Source organism: Bradysia coprophila, unplaced genomic scaffold, assembly GCF_014529535.1.
Source record: "Bradysia coprophila strain Holo2 unplaced genomic scaffold, BU_Bcop_v1 contig_70, whole genome shotgun sequence".
NCBI classification, from domain to species: domain Eukaryota; kingdom Metazoa; phylum Arthropoda; class Insecta; order Diptera; family Sciaridae; genus Bradysia; species Bradysia coprophila.
The window spans coordinates 4,084,163-4,101,114 of NW_023503941.1; the positions used below are offsets into that span (position 1 = coordinate 4,084,163).

A 16,952-nucleotide genomic window follows, 5' to 3' on the forward strand; every position below is an offset into this window, starting at 1 on the left:
TTGACATTAACATTTTTGACGTTTTCATTTTTGACATCTGAAAAATTTCGTCATAACCTCAATTTAAAACGTGAACTGGACACAAAACTTGTCTTAAAACAATTAATTTTGAATAATATTACAGTATTATCGTAAATATTACAATAAGGATACGATAACACTGTAATATTATTCAAAATTAATTGTTTAAAGACAAGTTTTGTATAGAGTTCACTGAAACGTTGAGGTTATGACGGAATTTTTCGGGTGTCAAAAATAACAACGTCAAAAATGTCAATGTCAAAACTGTCACTTCACGACAGAAAGTTTCGATGTGGTTTGGCTCTGAACTTCAACTCTGTAAAAATTATTGAGCGGCCGTTTCATTTTGAGCGGATCAAAAAAACGTTAAATTTAATAATTTTCATTGTTTACAAGATGAAATTTTTGTATGGCTCAAGTGTTTAATGGCTCATTATTTTCCAAGACAACCATGATACAAGTGCCTACTCATTTTCATTGTACATATTTTCAGGCTAAGTTCTCTGTGGATCATTTTTGACATTTGAAAATGCTTGGTCTTGATCTCTTGACCAATGTGACAGTGTGACCGAATTTAGAGCTATGAAGACAGTTTGAAAAAATACCTAGGGGCACGTACAGCAACAGCAACAATATACGTGCCACTAGAAAATCAAGAAAATTTGACAGATCCAGATCTGAGCCATACACGACAGATATGTGACCCTTTAACCGAAATTCTATTCAAAATTTTACTCACGTCACAATAATTCCCAGTCTGTGTTTGTTTTACCAATGTAGTCATACTAAAATATTCGAAGCAAATTTTCAGTTTCCTCGTTTTTTGTTCAATGCAGGTAAATACAAAATTTACCTTCCAAGGCCTCAGGTTCCCACGAAAATTGTATCTGAAAATGAATATCATCCACAGAAATTTACATTTTTCTCTTTCAACTATTCGTCTTTTCTTTTTGTTCGTCCGATGATGTTACATACAGCCTCACATGACGACATTCCCATTCAATCCTTTTATTCAATTTTAATTTTTTTTTTATTTTCATCATTTTACATCATATACACTCTCACATAACATGATGGTTTCAGATCCATCACTCGAATCCGAAATCATCTCTTTTTTGTAAATTTATGTTTTTGTTGTTGTTAATAAACGCGTGCATCTGCCTCTGCTTATTATTTTCCTTTTCTAATCTTTTATTTTCTAATCATAACTGTAAGCGGTAATGCAACCCTTTTACGAGAGTGGAGTTCGTTTTTTATTCATTCATTCGAACTCTAATATAGATCCCTCTGTCTCTGTAGCAGAAATTTGGTGTGTTTTTGATCAAAAAATTGTGTTTGTACACAGAATACTTAACACACGAATGAGTTTACACATTATTGTTGAAGATATATTTTTCTAACGTTTTTTTTTGTGCTGCTTCTTCTCTCCTTCGTTCAAATTTAAGATTTTTTTCTTTTTATTTTAAATATGAGGAAGAGGGATTAATGCATTCACTTTTAATTCATGTGATGTGATGTGAGAATACAATGTGATGCTACAAGGAAATAAGAAGTCGTTCAATTGGATTTCGTCATTCTTCGATCATAATATTGTCGAAAGCATGACACATTTAATACTCTTCAAGTAAATGTCTTTTCCGTTGGACTAAACTTTTGTGAAGACGATAAAGATGATTTACTAGGAGCTAACTCTTTACGATCAATTCAATCATCAGTTCTTGAACATGTGCTACAACGAATGAAGTAAAAGACACGATACCAGCTGTCAGACTTTCGAATGAATTAAGCGAGCGATTTGAACGCAACTTAACGAAAACTAAAGTGTGGTTACGTTGGCAAGCACCGTATAATGAAAATGACGTACAGGTCTGTTCCAAGGCCATACGAATTGTCAAATAACTATAGATTTGTTCCAAGTCAATCCGCCCGGAGGACATAAAAATTTGATTTTCGTGCTTAAACGCACTCATTTTCATATTATTTTGACATAAAATGTGAATGCGTTTAAGACGAATTCGCCGATGGACCATATCTGTTCTAGAATTTCATTGGTTCCAAGTAACTGTAAACACGAAATTTGACTGGCCGAACGAACACGATTTCATTCACACAGATCGGTTTTCATACAAATATTGATGAGGTTATGAATGTTTAGAATGTTTAGCTAGTCAAATGTAAGTGGTCTCGCACATCGAAAATTCATGAATGCAAAATGAAGTTAGGAGAATGCTCTGTTTACAAGCTCTCGCTTGGCACTCTTTCCTTTATCTCACGTTAGAATGACTAAGGGAACAGTCAGTTTATTCATATTTTTAATTTGCATTGCACCTTTTCTTCGGAATTAGGGTGAACCACAACACTGCTCCTAGCATGAACATTGAATTGACAAGTGTCAAATTTGGAGGCTTTAGTGATAAGAGCTGCCGATTAGGTTTGTTTGTATGTTTTAGCTCATTTAACGAAAACACGTCATCTATCTTTACAAAAGGATCGCAGTGTCTACTGTGATTTCATCAGCCTCCGCATATTTTCCATGTTCATACTAGGAGCAGTGCTGGGGGTGAACATAACTGTATTTCTGCGAGAAAGATTTAGAGAGAAACCTTTGTAATAGTGAATTGAGGTGACCTTAAGAAGTAGCACTAGTCTTGGAACTGTCTGCATACACTGAGAAAAAAGATTTGAAAATTTCACCTGAAGCAGGTAGCCTTATCATAGCAGCAGCTGAGACCGACAATATCGTGCTTCGGTCTGTCCACAAATTTTGTGAAACAAGTGTGAAATCAGTTGTCAAATATATCCAGCGAACCTCAAAAAATTAAAATAAATTTTTTCAAACATTAAGGTTAGCTTGATGCAATTGACAGCTAATTTGACATGTCGAACGACGTTGACAATGATCTATTTACCAGCTACAGGTGAAATTTCAAATTGTCAGTGTAGCGCTAGAACTCTTACTTTCTAGCGCTACACTGACAATTTGTAAGTCAAGACAACGATCCTAATTTTGGCGATGCACTCTGTCAGTTACCATCTTCTTTTGAGAATCGCTAGACAGTTTTTTTGTCGGGTCGTTCTCGATTTAACAGATCAAGGCATATGGTGCTGTGCAACCGTTCAACGACCATATTGAACGTATTGAGCATTCACATTTTTACAAAAAAAATTCTTCCTAAATGTTACCGCCAGTATACCATGCAACGAAAAAAGCATCAACCCTTAACAATAATCGTAAATTAATTTCTCTAGTCAAGCGTTAAAAACCATTAACAAAAAAAGAAGAACTGTTCCCGAGCATCAATCCCATATTTCCAATTTGAAAATCAAAATTATTCAAATTCACCAAATGAACAAACTCTGAAAATGGAAAACGCTCCAACGACACGACGTGAATCAATGAGGTATCAATATCCACAATAATTCGCATATTGAAGAAAAAGGATTTGAAAAGGAAAATCTACATAAAATAAACATAAATTAGCCGGCTCTCAATGCGGCCGGATAGACGATCTTTTCGAACAGAAAATTATGAAATTTTTCATAGATTATAAAACAGACACTGCATCGAACGAACCCATTTTACATTTTACATTCAACTTTTATGGTTTTTGATTAATATCTCTCGTTCCTCTCACTATATTTACACACATTCCCCTCAATTTTCTACCATATACGAAAATGCTATACGGCGAGCTGACACCTTTTTTCAGAAGAAATAAAAAACGACGAAAATTTGCATAATTTTTTGTTCATTTGTTTAAATCAAATTTGGCAACTGTGATAGTGTTGCAGCATATTCTGTTCGTTTTTCCTTCAAATAAATAATCAACCCCAATCCGAAAATATGCAAATTAAGCTCGGTGTACATACGAGCGACATATATTACAGAAAATATGTGACGGTAGACGGGCAAACAAATGAAAAATGAGATTTTTTACGATTCGGAAATAAATTTTTTTTGAAATTGTCGAAAAGACAGATAAAGTTACCGAGATTCATTGACATACCTGGAAGTATTATATTCACAATATTCTATACAAAATTATATAAGAAGGTAACGGCATCAAAGATTTTGTCGATGTTATTAAATTGAAAGAGTTATTATTCTGCCGGAGAAAACATCTGTCAAGTGATTCTCTTCTAAGGGGTTCCTGTACTTTCTTACAGTCTCTTCACATTTTGAACATTAAGAGTTCTTCACAAGGTTAGCTAAGGTACACAAATCAAAAGCCAAGCCAAAAACCAGTGTCTATTTGCTACATTCAACTTGGTAACGAACGAGTCATTGTTTGCGAGCAAAGTGGTGCAACGGCACTAGATGATAATATGGACGATTTCCCAATGTTCTGGAAGAACCTTGCGATTTACAGACAACAAAATTCACCTCCCTTAACTATTGTCGTCGTGGTGATCTGAGGTCACCTCTCCAGTAATTAGATACACTGGAACACACAACTTCTGACGATTTAAAATATACAGAAATTCACCACATCTTCACGGCGACGACAATCATGAATTTTTGTACGAAATCCGCCATTTTTATCGTGGTGTGTAACCCGTGTATCTGTATGTGCGTGACCTACCCAAGGTTTACAGCAGGCGTATACAGAGTTATCATCGAAAATCTATTATTTTTGCGCACTAGGATACAATTTAGCGTTGTGTCACGACAGAGTAAAGTTAACCAGGCAGGAGCACTGATTTGACAAGGGACCTGGATAATCTAGTAGCCCTATATTTTTTGCGAACAAAATTTTTCAATTTATGTCAGTGTTCATTTGAGTTCATTTTCATCCCGTGTATTAGGTCCCTTATTTGACGTTTCGAAAATGAACCGCTCCTGCCTGGTTTATTTTACTCTGCCGTGGTTGTGTTAATTCGTTTTAAAGTTGAAATTCACACCAGCGGTTTCTGTAAATGTCGCAGACGTTATTGTGTAAAGGCACAGTAAATTCGCCAGTCTTAAAAGGGCGCGGAACTATTTTGTTCACAAAATGTAAACTCTGATTTCAAACAAGACTGTCACTTTGCCAACTGTCAGCCCCTTAGTATTTTATAAGAGTAATCTCAAAGCTGTAAACTTTGGGGAGGTCACGCAGATACAGACAAGGTTCTGAAAGAACAGGTAAAGACACCTACGAGGGCGGGTGACACCGAAATCGATAAACGCACTCAGTGCAGATTGTGTGTGAAATCAACTTGAAGAAAATGTTTTTTAGGAAAATTCGGAATTTTGTTTTTGTTACTCAATTTATGTGTCACCACCTTCGTAATCAACTCAGAATTGTCTTAACCAGGTTTTTTCGGAACCTTAGATACAGATAGGTCACGCAAAACAGATACGTCACGCAGATACAGATACGCCGGTCACACATACACTTGATGATTTCACATCAACATTTATTTAATGAATTTGGTTTACATACGAGTTGATGATAACATGACGGATTTCATACAAAAATTCACCTCGTCGGCTTGGTGATGTGGTGAATTTTTTTTACATGGAAAATCATCAGAAGTGGTGTGTTCCCGCGTATCTTATAAAATGGCGTACTGCGTGACCTCTCCAAAGTTTACAGTCTTGAGTAATCTCACTTGACCAACAAAAAATCAATTTTCTTGCAAAAAAAAAAACCAAGTGTCAGTTCTGCTGTAACGTGCCAACGCACTGTCACTTCTGCAACGTACCCTAAGCGAAGCTAAGAAAACAGTCAGCCGTGAACAGATAAATGATAAGTTGGTATGCCTGTGGCGAGATAGAAGTAATCTGAGGTTAAAAATTGTGGTATGGGAGAGAAATACGTACGAATTCTCTCAAGAGAGGTGCCAATTTTTCTCGCCACAGGCGTACCAAATTATCATTACTCTGGCCGTGAAATGAAATTTTGACAAAAAATTACTAGCGAAAAAAGGGACAGAAAGTCATTAGATTTTCTGTCAAAATTCTCTTTACCCTAAAAGGTAAAGGTGACACAAAAAGGTGTCGTCACTTTAGAGGACAGATTCTGATTGAGAACATTCCTCATCTAACAAAATAAATTATTTTTGCGTAACATTTTCATATCATACGCAAGAAACATCAGAACTAAATTTACTAAGATCTAAGCCGGAACACTCATTCACCCCAACCAATTCACAACCGACGTTAAGTTTAAAAACGTAAATTGAGAGACTGCTAATCATCATCGTTACCTAATTCCCTTTGTTTTTAACATTTTTCTTTCAAAAACATAGAGCCAAAAATCGTCACGTACATTGATAATAATGTTCGTATAATATACACACCGCCGCGGTTGCTCCATTCATGTATATTTCACTGCATTTTGATGTGTGTTTTCTTCTTCTTCTTCTTCTAGTTATGTTTCGTCCGTAAAAACGTTTGTATAATTTTCGATATGAGTGCTGTTTTTGTGTGAGCCATTTCGAACGATAAATTTTCATTGCTCTTTAGTCGGCGCACAGACTTCATCGGGTTAACATCTAATTAACTAAAAAAAAACAACAAAAACGCGAGAGATTTTTTTTTGTTTTTTTAATTTTCAAATTTCCTTTTTTATAATTTTTGTTTTGTTTTTCGTTCATTCGTTTGTTCGTTTCGAATTCGATGTCTCCGGTTTTAAATTATTTTCTTTTTCGAGGTTTGTGCTTTTGACGTTCAAGAATTTTCGGAGTTCTAACGGATTGTTGTCCTTCGTTTTTAATAAAAAACTTTTGATTTAAAAAATTAAAAAAAAAAAATCGAACAAATTTGTCATCAAAATCTGAATGAATTCTTGCGCGATGTGTGATCGTTTTATATCAATGTGCCAATCGAATCAGTGATAATACGGAAATTATTTATGCCATAAAATTAAAACAAAGCGAAGAGGAAGATAAAGGATATGCCAATTCTGATGTGTCATAAAATTTGATAAATTTTTTTTTTAAACTAAAAAGAGAAGATTCTGGTGATCGTTCTAATTACTAATTTACAAAAGTGTAGCGAAGGACATTATCAAGTCTATCCGTCCTTTTGATTAAAAACCAACTTTTTCTGTTCATGTGCAAACACTTTTTTGTTTTTAATAAATTCGGTGCTTCAACATCCTTCACCAATGCTATCATTCAAAACGGATTGTTCAATCAATGGAATTAAGAAACGGTAAGCAATTTTCGCATTAATCCTTTTGATTACACTAGCTTCGGTAGCTTCGGTAGCGACTCAATTTTCTGATGAGGATCAGGACATTTAAGTCTGCGTTGATCGTTTTCCGATTGACATAAAATATTTAAACATTTTTTTCACTTTGCCATCCTTATGCTCAAAACAAACGAGGTATTGAAAACGTGTTTTGGTCCTAGTTTTCATTGACAGATGCAGCAGTTGCGACTTTGAATAGAAAAAGTTCTAACTTCATTTGACAGTTTCGAAAATTTCGTCATGAAAAATAGGACCAAAACACGTTTTCAAATAGTTTGTTTTGAGCATTAACGTTTACTGTTCGATAAGATCGATGGATCCAAATCGTCGGGCTTGTTACTTACGGCCGAAACCATTTTTAAACAAACAACGTCTTGTTCGCTTACACCGCAATCGGTAAAATATAGTTAAAGTGATCTAATGAGTAAGGTGAAGTTAAAGTGATCCAATGTGGTAGACACTTTGTGACAAGGAGTGTAACCCATAGGAGAAAATGTACCGGTAGCAGCACTTTTAATGCGATCTAGTTTCGCCGTCCAATTCAGCATCCGAATATTGATCAATTTTCTTGTGTTTAGTTCGTTGGTTTTGTAAGTTTACATAGCAACGAGAGTTTGTCATAAAATTCTTTTGTTTTCAGGCCTCTTTCCAATTGTTTTGAAATGTCAAACCCGATTTAGTCGATTATGATACATTTCAGTCATCAAAATTGCGTAGCTTACGCGAGTTTGACAGTTCAAAAAGGTCTGAAAACAAAAGAATTTTATGTCAAATTCGTATTCCTATGTGCACCTACAGTTACGACGTTTGTCAGACTTTCATATAGCGTCGTGGTTTGTTGCACGGTGGATCCACATATCTTACCAATTTTTGTCGCTGTCGTAGAACCTTGCTAGGCAGCGCTGTTTAGCATTGGGTTAAATTAAACCCGATTCGTAGATGCCATCAGACTCTGTTTTCCAAAGAAAATCAAACGATCACTTGGTGAGACAGGATCTTCACTCCATTATATAAAGTTTAGCAGGTGCCGTGACTGCAACTGGAGTTTCTGCGCTAGAGAAACTATTTGCAAGCACGACTGACCTGCGAATACGATCTACGTTACTTCTGTTGAAATTACTACAACACAGTTACTTCCCATCCTTTTACAGTGTACACTCCTAGATGTAGGCACCTCCCTAGAATCGAATAGATCTGAAACGATCTATCCCGTTCAAATCCAGGGGCGCCGACTTCTAAGGACAAGTGAGGCCTGGGCACCACTACTCGAAGGTTGATTCATACTGAGCACCAGCACTTTTACAGCAAAATAAATAAAAAGGGTCTCATGGGCACCACTACTCACAAATACAAGTCAGCGCCTCTGTTCAAATCGGTCACGATATTGTGCGCAGCTCTATTCACTAGAAACAGGTGACGAGTTCAATTTTCTCTCCTTTTCACGTTCGTGAACCGGAAGGGATAAAATGCCGGATAAAAGGCGCACGAATCCATCCATCACGTAATCTCATTCACATTTGTTATGGCATTCACATTATGCCATTACCATGTTCCTCCGTGCTCTGGTTGCACTTCATTTTATTTTCACATAAATTTCAACAGCCAATCATCACGAATTCAATAACTAATAACTGCGCAGACCGAGCAATACATTCTTTGCGCAAAATTTATTATTTTACCGTACCCGTTGCAATGTTGCACGGATATCGTCGTCGTCGTCTCATGTAATTCAACTGAACGTAATAAACAAATGGAGTGACATAGTCTGCCATCAGACCACACAGTTTTGTGTAGGTTTTAATTAGCTCACCTTGATCACGCGTATTGTTATAAGTCGATTCAGACAAACCGTTCGGATGATATAATTGAGAATTTATTATTTCACTCAAATTCATACTGCTGTGAGCTGTGACTGTCTGTCTATACATCTATGCAGGCTAAACATTTATCGCATAATATCGATGCCAATATCGAGGTGCGTGATACAATCCAAGGATAGAGCGGAACAGTCAGTTAGTAATCCAATAAATAAATAAAGAGTCGTTGTCTCTGTCATCGTCTAGTTGCTGAACGGTATCCATTTTGTGCCTGGAGAGTAAGTCGAATCCTTTGGATCGGATTAATGAAGATGGCTTTTAAACGATTGAGGAAAGTGTTTTGAAGAGGGAAGGGACACAATTGCTGTCGCTGTGGAGGCAGAAGAAGTAGTACAAGTTTGTCTGTTGTTGTTGTTGTTGATGTTTACCGGCGCTACAGCCACTTGTGGGCCTTGGCCTGGTCGAGAATCCGGTTCCAGCGTGTCCGGTCATTCGCTGCACTTTGCCAACCTCTTATTCCCAGCGCCCGAAGATCTGATTCGACGCCATCTATCCATCGCATTTTAGGGCGTCCTACTCCTCTTCGCCCTTCTGGATCATTTCGGAATAACATTGAGGGGGCTCTGTTCCTGTCCATGCGTGCTACATGTCCTGCCCACCTCAACCGTTGGACTTTCACCACTGCCACAATATCCGGCTCGCCAAAATCACGTTTCAATTCAAAGTTGTATCGTCGCCGCCACCTTTCGCCTTCACGCATCGCTCCGAAAATAGTACGAAGGACCTTACGCTCGAACGTAACAAGTTTGTCTGTCCCAATCCACAAATCAGGAAATTGAATTTTAATACCAACCGAATCTCAGACCTACACCTTTCATTTGACTATTTGTAAATGGATCAGTCGAAACTGTGTCCTCAAATCGTTTTTCAAACGTCTTTCAACGTTTCATTGATAAAATGAGAAGTGTTCGATTACGACTGACACAGAAGGAGTCATTAGACCCGTATACAAATTTACCTGTCGTTTACCAATTGATCAGTTACACTCACATTCACCCATGGTGGCATAATGAGAAGATTGCTACGGTCGCTGAGGCCGTTATCGCAAAACAATTCGCTGAACTTTGCACTTTTGGTATAGTTTCAGTTGGAATTTCGTTTTGAAATGCGGTTCGAGTTAGCGACATTTTTCACGATATGGCGTGGAGTAGTAACATTCTTTGGGTGAGTGGAACTTAGGTACCTTCCTTCCTCCATCAGCCCTGTATTCAGCTATGTGTCTAAAGACTTCGAAGTTCTAGAGTTGATGTCATATCACCGAATCTAGTACTTCAGGGTAGTTAGAGCGTTGATTGAGCAAAGATTTGAAAGAAACGTCAAACTTTTAACAAAAGAAAACTCCTCTAAACCGGTATACAAAAATAGATGTACCCGCTTCGCTTGACTACGTATAGTGACAAAAACAGCCACATTTCGCAACTTAATGCAGTGCGCTCCTAAACCAATTAACTTGTTTTACTCAGTCAGTGATGAGATAAGTCACTTTCAATCCTAGAGAACTCAATATTCCGCGACAAGCAGTTCTAGTGATAAAAAGATGCTTCATTTACCACACCCAACCATGCAAGAAAAAGTTCACTTTTTCGCCGGCAGTGGCGTTGCAGAATAGTAATTTGTCAACTTCTCTCCTTGCCACCTTAAACTAACGTCCCGTTCGTTTTTCGTTTGTTTTTATTACATCTAAGATTCACGTATTATGGGTAAATAAAACGGGTGCGAGTACTGCTCTCGTACTAACAAAATCCAATGAAAGTGTAAAACAGGTATGGTCTATTGTCGGCCCGGAGGACATAAAAATTTGATTTTCGTACTTAAACGCACCCATTTTCATATTATTTTGACATAAAATGTGAGTGCGTTTAAGACTAATTCGGCGATCGACCATACCTGTTCTAGACTTTTATTGACAAAATCGTATTTTACATGACTGGGGATAAAAAGAAGAAAAGTAGAGCTTTAGTGTGAATATTGTTGACCCGAGGCGTAGACGAGGTCAATGAATACACGAATTCGACGCTTTTTATCTTTATGCTGAGGGCGCAGGCATGAGCGCCGACGGAGAAACCTCGGCGGCGGCTAGCCGAAAAAAATTTCTCGGCGGCGGCGAAAAAGTCGGCTTGAGCCGGCTAAAACGGCTCGGCTGGAGGAGGTTCCTTTTAACTTTTTTTCAAAATAAAAACGTTTAGATAAATTCATGGAAAATGAACTAGTAAGCATGAAAATGAAATTGTACGGAAAGCGAAGATGTAGGTAGATTAGATTGTTCAAAGTGCAAGTGGAACTGGTCTTGTTACAAGCAAGTCTCTAAGTCTAAGGTTCACTAACACGTCAAGTTTTATTGCCTCAAAACTTGAACTAAATGGAAAATCATGCTCCGGTACACTCATTTAACTCATTAAGAAAATGATTTTCGATAAGAAATCGAAAGCTCACGAAAATCAAGTAAAAATTGAAAAGAAAAAAAAAATCGAGAAAATTCCCAAAGATCGATAAAGTTTTCTCAAATTTGTGAATTAACTGATTGTGCGCCTTCGGCTCGTTCCGCAAAGGTCATACTTGCCAAAACAACAAACTTAGAAGCGAGGACGTAATATACCATTCTGGAAAATTCATGAAAATTCAAGAAAATTTTCAAAATTTTCTTAATTTTGAAAAAAAAAATCAAAAATTACTTGAGCTGCTTAGGATCAACAGGAATCTCGGTTTTCAAAATTATTTCACCCATTCACCTTTCGAAATCTTTATTTCATTTTCCAGCCGTTTCAAGCCGACTTGAGCCGTGTTTTTGGCACCGGCTCGGCTGCGGCGCGGCTTGTTCAAAAATGGCCGGCGGCGGCTTAATCAGCGGCTTATTTTCGGCGGCGCTCATGCCTGTGAGGGCGTATGTGAAAGTCTTTTATGTCTCTCGACCTGTCGTTCACATTTTACATTTTTTTTGACAAATTCAAAGCATTCCAATCACAACCTAATATTGAGAAATATTTCACAAATTTTCGCCAATTCACTAAAAATTCACTAAATTTGGTGAATTTTTCGGTGAAATTTTGTAAAATTTAGTGAAATATTTCTCAATATTATGTCGTGATTCAAAGAACTTCCAACGGATCTGAAGAGAACTCATTATTTTACGGTTCTCAAAAATAAGAACGAATCTGATAAGATCCTAGATTCAATTGTCCTGATTAATTACTTCATATTCTTATCGTTTTATCTCATATGCAACGATTATACCTTTAAACGGTCATGGTCATTCTACTCTTGCTAACAGCTATTCTCATAACATACCTACAAAAAACAAAAAAAAATCGTTCAATCTTTGAAAATGACTTATGTGCTGATTGAATGGAGTAAAGAAGAAGCAAAGAAAAAAAAACCCGCCTTGAACGTGCAACTTAACAATTTGAATAATAACTTCGAAAAACGGCACAAATTCATTTATCCCAATTTAGCACCTTTGATGCAATTTCAGTCTAACAAATAACTGCTAAAAGAAACAAATTCAAACTCAAAATCAATTAATATCATGGTGTGGTTTGACTTGAATCGTATCGTTACATGTACATACGACCCAAGGTGCACACACAATCTTTTTGATTCCGTTCGGAATATTTATTTTAAAAAAAAAAATTGGTTGGAATGTCTTGTGCGGATTTTAATGTTGCCATCGACCGAATCGATTTTAATTTCTAGTTTTCTAGATTTTTTTTTTCAGATTGTAAATCATTTCACGGGACGAAAAAAATCATTTCGCAAGAGATTATCTACGATTCACTTTACGATTCCGTTTCGATCGTTTTTCGCATTCGATTTCCCTTTTTCTCATTTTCGAAAATGGTTTTGCAACGGAAAACCGTTTTTTTTCTTCTTCTTCTTATTTAAATGACGATTGTGTATCCATTACTTATACATTTTGCTTATTGTTCAATTTGAATATTACTCGCAATTTTTCGATCTTTTTTGTTGTTGTTGTTGTTTTAATTTATATCCATTTTAGTCTGAATTGCAAGGCACTTAAATGCATGCATAAGGTTTGTCCATAAAAAATATAATATTCTGAATGAACATAAATATGAAACTGCACACATCACTGGAAAATATAACTCGATGATGAAGAAGAAGAAGTAAAAAAAAAATTGAGTAAAATATGTGTGTAGGCAGAGAGATTTTATTGATTGCAAATAAGTTTTAATGTTGGGGAAAAAAGGGAGACATGCATAAAATGTTGCGTTATGTTGCCCGTGCAGCAATATCGCTTTTCTATGGAAATTATTTCTAGGTTTTTTTTGGAGGGGGTATCGTAATGTTCAATAGAAAAACTTGTAAAAGATACCTTTGACATAAGTCCAACGGCTATGTCCAAAATATGTAAACACTGAAGGCAGAGCCTAATATTTGGGAATTAATTCTATAAATTCCCAAAATTCCCAAAAATTCTCAAAAATTTCCAAAAATTCTCAAAAATTCCCTAAATTCCCTAAATTCACAAAAATTCCCAAAATTCCCAAAAATTCCCAAAAAACACAACAAATATTTCAGAACATATTGAATATAATATATTCAGTAAATTAAGCTTAAGCGGCATATCGCCAAAACTGGAGGTGATGGTGATAGGGGAACAAGTGGTCTCCGATTTTAAGGAGTGATAGATTCGTCTTCAATTCTAGAGAATCGTATCTTTCATTTTTTTCGAACATTTTTTTGAATTTTCGGTTAAAGTGTTCAAAGGTGAAAGCATGTCAGAGGGTACCGAAGACCTTTTTGCGGCTATAACTCAAAAATAATTATTTTAAGAGCAGTCTACACTCCGACCTTCTATGAAAAACATTTTCGATGATAACTTCTTATTAGAATATTTTTTGAAAGAAGTGGTTTCATCGTTTGGTGCCACAACATATAAAGTTTCGATAGCCACCAGAATAAACCGCGAGCCTTTTTTAATAAAAGTTTAGTTTTGTAATAAAAACTTTTTCTATGTTTTTATAGAAATTAATAAAAAAAATCACTGCCATGATGAACTCACGTACGGAAACTCTAAAGAATCGAAATGGGATATTAGGTATCTGTCAGCTGATAAAAATGCAAAGTAAAGAAATTTTTTGGGAATTTTAGGGAATTTTTGGGAATTAATTCCCAAAATTCCAACAAATTCCCTAAATTCCCAAAAATTCCCTAAATTCCCAAAAATTCTCAAAAACGATTCCCAAATATTAGGCTCTGACTGAAGCTAAACCCTCAACATTACACAGAAATTACGAATCCCAACTTTCAGGTGAATTCATTTTTGTAATGTCGCCAGCATCACATTTTCTTATGACTAACGTTGTTGCATCTGCTAAGTTTGTATGGCATCGAAATTCACCTCACCGCTAGCTGCAACCTGACGCAAACGAATTCAATATGAGTCCAACATAACGAAACTAATTTCACCTGAAAGTGGGAATCCGTGCGACAATCGGAAAATTTCATCAAAATCAATGCCAAGAAACACTACTAATTGTTTTTTTAAAACAATTACAGTGGATCGAGTATCCACCACTGCTACTGCATGTCCACTTCCGCATCCGTTTGAACATTTTTCCAGTTTTTCATTTAGGATTGTATGGGGAGTACCAGATTTTTTCAATTTTAAATGTTTATCGTGTAGCAGGAAACCACTTCATAGTCTCGCAGCATCCTGCGACTTAGTTGAAGAAATTTATGACAATCGCATGTGTGCCCGTCTCTTCTTTTAGATCACAGGAACACGTGGAAGTGTTGGAAGCCTCAGCTTATTCAGGTGCCGATTCAGCCCACAATGTCCGGTAATCGCTCCTACAACCCTTCTAATTCGACTCCGGTCCATATTGAGCAAATCTTTGGGTGATTTTTCGTCGGGCTTTGGGAAGAAGCATTTCGTACAGAAATTTGTGTAACAACTGTTGTGACAACTGAACACTCTCCACGAGAGATTTAGTTGTTGGAGCTCTGCCCTCTGGTTCGGTGGCTGCAAGCACTCTCCCTAGTATTCAATTTAGAGTCCATTTGGTTCTACAAAATAACATACCGAAAAAGCGGAGTGCGCCAAGAAGCGATTGTGGATGCATTTCTCAGACACCTCACCTAATGCTGTTCGAACAGAATAGGCTCGGAATTTAAAGAAAAATGTCCAAGTAACTAAACAAGTAACAGAAGGGAAACCTTTCGGAACGGAAATCGGTTCTTGGTGTTTTCGTTTAACGAAACATTTCCTATGACAGAACAATTAGACCTTTTCAGCGACGCCTCTCTATGATTTCGAAATCGAATGACATTTTAATATTTGATTTTGAAAGAAAACGTACGAACAACTGGAGCGGATCTTAACTCCGAAAAAATGCCGACCCTTTTGGGTGCTTCCGGTCAATATCCATTGGATTCTAACGATTATTATAAACCAGAACGAAGTTTAGTTCACATTCCACAGACCATTCGCTGAAATTGCGTTAACCGGGTCTCCCCAGTTACAAATTTATACTTTTATTGACAAACAAAATAACAATTTCGTACTCACAATATCGACTGTAAAATGAAAGAAAATCGCAGAAAAAGGAAGAAGAAAAAAAAATTGCGAAAATAATATCGAACTGAGTCATATAAATCAAAAAATATGTTACATGGCTATGCTACAGCACTCTGTGTGTGTATAGGTATATATGTAGATTAATACCCAAAGTGTACGCACTAAAAATCGTCTGATCTTTATACTCATTTTAACGAAGATTTTTATGATTTTTATGAATGCGCGCGTTTATTTTCAGTTAATTTTTTTTCCTGGTTTTTTCGCATTTTTTGGTCGAAAAAATAATACAAAAATTGAAGAAAAAAAGTTGCACCAACAGCAACAACAACAAACACGTTATGGGTATAAGATGTTTCGATTAAAAATGTTTAAAAAAAAAACCCGATGCCTAAGAGATGTACGCGAAATGTTGTGGAAATTATGAGTTATGTTCCACTGCAGATTCACTCAGAATTGAATTAAAAAGCAAATTCTCTTGGGACGATAGGAATGTTAAAATTTAAAAAACAAGAATAGACCGGCTAAAGCCTGGTGAGGTCTTTTTTCTTTTTTTGTAGGCAAGGCGGAAGAATAGCTTCATCAGTCGATATCCAGCTGTTGACGAGTAAACATCTCCACTAACGTTTTACCAATTTGGAATTCAACTACCAGTTTGGTAGTCAACTACCATAAATTAAACTTTAAATAGGCGACCAGTTAGAATATTTTTGTCAGTCGGTGCGTAGTTCTCGAATAGTAAACATCTTTCCCTCTACGTTCAGTAGTCAATTATAACCTCGGTACTCAGCTACCAGCTACCAAATTTTTGAATTGCAGTGTCAACTCTGAGCTATCTGTTATCAGATAACAAATAATTATTATTTGCCTGGTGTTGATATGCTCACGGTAGCTTTGCAATTTTGAATGTCAATCCAGCTCGCAACTACCATAACTACCAAAGCTACCGACTACCAAATTTCCGATTTATAAATAGCCGAGCAGTTAGAATAATTTCGTCAGTCGATGCGTAGTTCTCGAATAGTAAACATCTCTTCCCCAAAAATTACGTTTGGTAATCAATTATAGCCTTGGTAGTCAATTATAGCCTTGGTAGTCCAACTTCCAACTACCAAATTTTCGAATTACAATGTTAAGTGTGAGCTATCTCGGTGATCAGATAACAAATAATTATTATTTGCCTGGTGTTGATATGCTCATGGGGGCTTTGCAATTTTGAATGTCAATCCAGCTCGAAACTACCACAAATACCAACTACCGACTGAGAGCTACCAAAACTACCAAATTTGTGGAACAGACAGACGGACGGACAGACAGACAGACAGACAGACAGACGGAC

At 36.5% G+C, this 16,952-nt stretch overlaps 1 protein-coding gene across 2 annotated transcripts in view; it reads left to right on the plus strand.

The window, feature by feature from the left end:
* The first annotated feature begins 6,485 nt into the window (after positions 1-6,485).
* Positions 6,486-16,952, plus strand: part of LOC119083772 — a 114,965-nt gene continuing 104,498 nt past the window's right edge. For both annotated transcript variants that reach the window (XM_037193556.1, XM_037193557.1), the window contains exon 1: positions 6,486-7,162. The gene's annotated coding sequence lies outside the window, so the exon portion shown is untranslated. The remainder of the gene's footprint in view (positions 7,163-16,952) is intronic.